Genomic DNA, 4,189 nt, shown 5'->3' on the forward strand with positions numbered 1-4,189 from the left:
CTCTAGGCAAGACTTTACAACCACATATATTTCCACACTCATGGTACTTAAAATTCAACTCTCTCTTGGCATCCCTACAACCACCTTGTTAAGTTGGAATAATAGATATATGGACCCTTGCGTTGACATGAGAAAACAGAGCATTATTTCTGCTTAACTTAGATACCATTGAGCTTAGAGTTAAGGGCCCAGACTCCTTCCTATTCAACTCTCCAGGACCAAATCCAGAAATGGAAATAAGAACCCTTGGCCAACTAATCTCCCATGGATAGAAGGATCAAAAACGTCTGTAACATTCTCTATAAATTTTATTAAATGCCTTATTAAGAAGAAAAAAGACTAGTGATTTACGTAACTCAAGCCACTCTTTTTTGTTGTTGTTCGTTTGTTTGGTCTTTTTAAGACAGGGTCTCCCTGTAGCCACAGCTGGCCTGGAACTCACTATGTAGACCAGGCTGGCCTCGAACTCACAGAGATCCACCTGCCCTTACCTCCCGACTGCTGAGATTAAAGGTATGAGCCACCACAGCTGGCTTCAAGCCACTCTTGAGTACCTGGCAGAGTTTACCTTCCAAATGGGATGAACTTCTGCTTTCTTGACTTAAGTTTTCTTGTTAAGAAAACGAAGATTAGTGGAGGTGAAAATGAAAATCATTTGCTACGAATGCTCATGCCCTTGGCTAGCCAATGCTTTAAGCTTAGTATGAATTTCACACTGGGTGTGTGACAGGTAACTGCATTACTCTAACCTCTTTTCTCTAGCAGGTAGACAGACAAAAACTGTCCACCTGCTGAGGCAAAATGCCATCAACTTAAGATTCTGTTGAGTTGCACAACTACTAAGGCCATGAGTACCAATGTGCCAATGCTCCAGGTGTCACTCAACTTATGTGTCTTTTTAGTAAATTGCAAATTTACTCTCCTGAATAATATAATTGATAAAATCAGCATATCTCTGGGTTTCAATGAACTGTTTGTGTGATAGTGTTGTTCTTCATTACACGCCTGAATGCACTCATTAAGCTCAGAGAAAATGATAAGCCTAAAAAGGCACGAAGACAGTGCAGCGGAGAACAGGCAGCACAGGGCACACATTTCCTCCACCCCTGGATCTGACAGTGCTGCTCCTTGAAAAGGAGTCTCCCCAGCATTGCACCTATACTTCATATGCAAGTGATGGTCAGTTTCTGCACTTTGATAAGCACAGAGACCTGCATGCCCTTGATTTCCAACTTAATCAGACATGTGAAGATCCTTGAACTGATGACTCATCTGTTTTTCCATTTATTGATACCATTAGCCTGTGTTGTTTAGAAACCTCCACTCATTTCCAAACCTATTTTCCCTCAGACTGTAGCTATCCTTGTCTTAAAACAGCAGCACATTCCTAGAGAGCTTCTGAGGCATTTTATCTTCCCCTCCTGTCCGATGGCACAGACTGCACACAGCCGGTCTGACTGCATCTACACAAGCTTAATGCTGCTTCATCTCTGCTGGACACAGTTTCTGAGACCAATGGGGTTGACAGAAAGGGTTCGAACAATAGTTCAATTTTGTTTTTCAGAGTTCTCAGGATTTAAACAAAGAAACATGTATTAATTCATTAACCAAATATGTGCTGGGCCCTGGAATCATCTAGACTCTGGGGATAAAAAGTAAACTGAATAGACATGGTCTCTATTCCTGTGGTGCCCACGTTGATGGAGGGGGTGGGGAGAGACAACTACAAACAGAGCTTTAGGCATATGGGCTTGTCTCTAATACATTATGGTATAATGTGAAACTGTAAAGTTTGGAGGACAAAATGTGAGGATGGAAGAGAGAGAAGTAACAGGTGGTGTTGGAAATTCTGTCTTATCTGGAGCATTCTGGTTTTTTATTAATAACTGTCTCTATAGCGACTCTAGTTCTTTTATTCCTCCAAAACAAACATGGGTTACATTTCCTAAGATTTAAAAAATGGGCATGACCATATGATTCACTTTAGCCAATGAGGTATGAAAAGAAGTGATGTTTCCTGGCAGCCGGGCTAAAGAATCAGGAGTCAGTGTGCAGTTCTCAGGGGTGTTCTTTTTGCTGTGGCAAAGCTTTCATTTTCCTGATTTCTGGTCCAGCAGGCAAAGTTCTTGGAAATCATCACTCCTGTCCACACAGAAGATTTTTTTTAATACAATAAGTTTCCTTAGATCGTTCAGGGAGTTCAGATGGCAAGGTAAACAACTGCCTCCAGATTTGGAGAGATGGACAGGTGGATACAGAAGATGAAAACTTACCGGAGAAGAAATTGGCACATAGAAGTGCAGGTGCATTTTCAGTAGTCCAGGCTGCTTTCTTCCAGGACAGCAGGAGACCAACTGGCTGATGACATATTTTTTCTGCCTTCTGGGAAGCCCTAGAGTCCTCTAACGGGCTTTTCAGGTTAGTTCTTACTGGGCCCCACTCAGGATCATTTCCCTTTTGATATATTTCAGGTCAAGGTTTGACACGGGGACCATAATTACATCTTCAACATTAATTTTGTCATGTAATGATCTCAAGAGTGAAACAGCATCATATTTACAAGCCTTGTTCACATTCAGGGGATTGCTGGTTTAAATAACTGCACAGTATGTGTAACTGAGGGTGGGTGACATGGGACCATCTTAGAAGCTAGCCTGCCACAGGAAGTCACCAGTGATTCTGAGCATCAGTGGAATATGGCTGGACTTGTGTTTTAAGGATATCACTATAGCTTCTGGGTAGTAATCTGCCAGGGGGATTGTAGAAGCATGTGCCCCAGTGAGAAGCAATTGCAATTGTTCTGGAGAAAAATAATAGTAACTTCAGCTGGAAACAAGGGAAAAGAGTTAGCAGAATTTAAAGCCAAATCTTTATCTTTAGTACAAATTCATCAAATGACTGATGTTTCAATAATACATACTTTAGTTAATTTTATTTTTGACTAAGCAACTATATTTCTGTGTGAATCCCTCAAAAACAAAACATTTAAAAGTTAACTAGTGGTTCTTAATTCATTGGGCTAGGATTCTAAATCAACAATTAGGATAAAGGATGAGGTGCCAAAATGTGGGTCACACTACCCATGTCCAGTACATTCTAGCAAGTAACTAGGGTCCAGTACATGCTAGTAGCCATCTAGTGGGGTCTTCTTTCTACTTGACTGTGGAAACCAGAGAACTATTTCCTAATGTTTATAGTAGAGGACATAGAGGATGGATGTGGCCAAATGCTGGATTCAAATGAATTTTTCCAAAAGATATGATATAACTAATCAACAGACAGAATTCCATCCTCCAGACCCTTTCTTCCCATGAAGATGCCACAGAAGAAGAAAGACCTGGAAGGCTGATGCCAGTGCGTCTGTCTGTGTCTGAAGGTTTTCTGAAAGCTCTGGTTGTGCTGAAGTCTGAAGCTGTTGATTTAACCCAAACTGACTACAAAGATTATTTACTTATTCCTCTATTTTTCTAGCTATTATGCAGAAAATTCCAAATTCTTTTGTTCCTTTCTTTTTGCTGTAAAATTTATTGCACATGCCATTTTTAAAACTTTATGCTGGGTAGAAAATGTGGCTGGAGCTAAAAACAGCTAGAAATATTTCTAAACTTAAGTCCTTGAAAATGGAGTATTTTATGAAAGAACTTCTCTTTCTAAGAACCAGAAAATGAAGTCTAATAAAACTAGATATAAATTCATCTTTCAGAATGAACAGAAGGTTTCCAGTTAGCAAATACTCTCAGAAGAAACTACCCTCTTCCTGATAGCTGACCACTGTGCTTTACAAACCTCTTTAGGATAACCACAACAATGATGGTCACTACCTCCTTCATATGAGGAAATTGTTAGGAGAGAGAAAAAGAGAGAGAGTAAGCAAATGGAATGGCCCTGAGCAATCAAAGTTTGATATCTGATTCAATCGATTCCCAGCAGGAGAAGTCTCAGTTGTCTGATTGGCACATCGGGATCTTCCAAAGCATGAGCTACACAATCAGATGCTCTTGAGAGAGCCCCCAGTCCTGTGTTCATTAATAGTTTTTTTTTCTTTTTAAATTTTTATTTAATTTTATTTATTTATTTATTTATTTATTTATTTATTTATTTTGGTCTTTTTGAGACGGGGTCTCCCTGTAGCCCCAGCTGTCCTGGAACTCACTATGTAGACCAGGCTGGCCTTGAACTCACAAAGATC

The sequence above is a fragment of the Nannospalax galili genome, unplaced genomic scaffold (assembly GCF_000622305.1).
Source record: "Nannospalax galili isolate Female #2095 unplaced genomic scaffold, S.galili_v1.0 scaffold87, whole genome shotgun sequence".
In the NCBI taxonomy this organism is placed as follows: Eukaryota; Metazoa; Chordata; class Mammalia; order Rodentia; family Spalacidae; genus Nannospalax; species Nannospalax galili.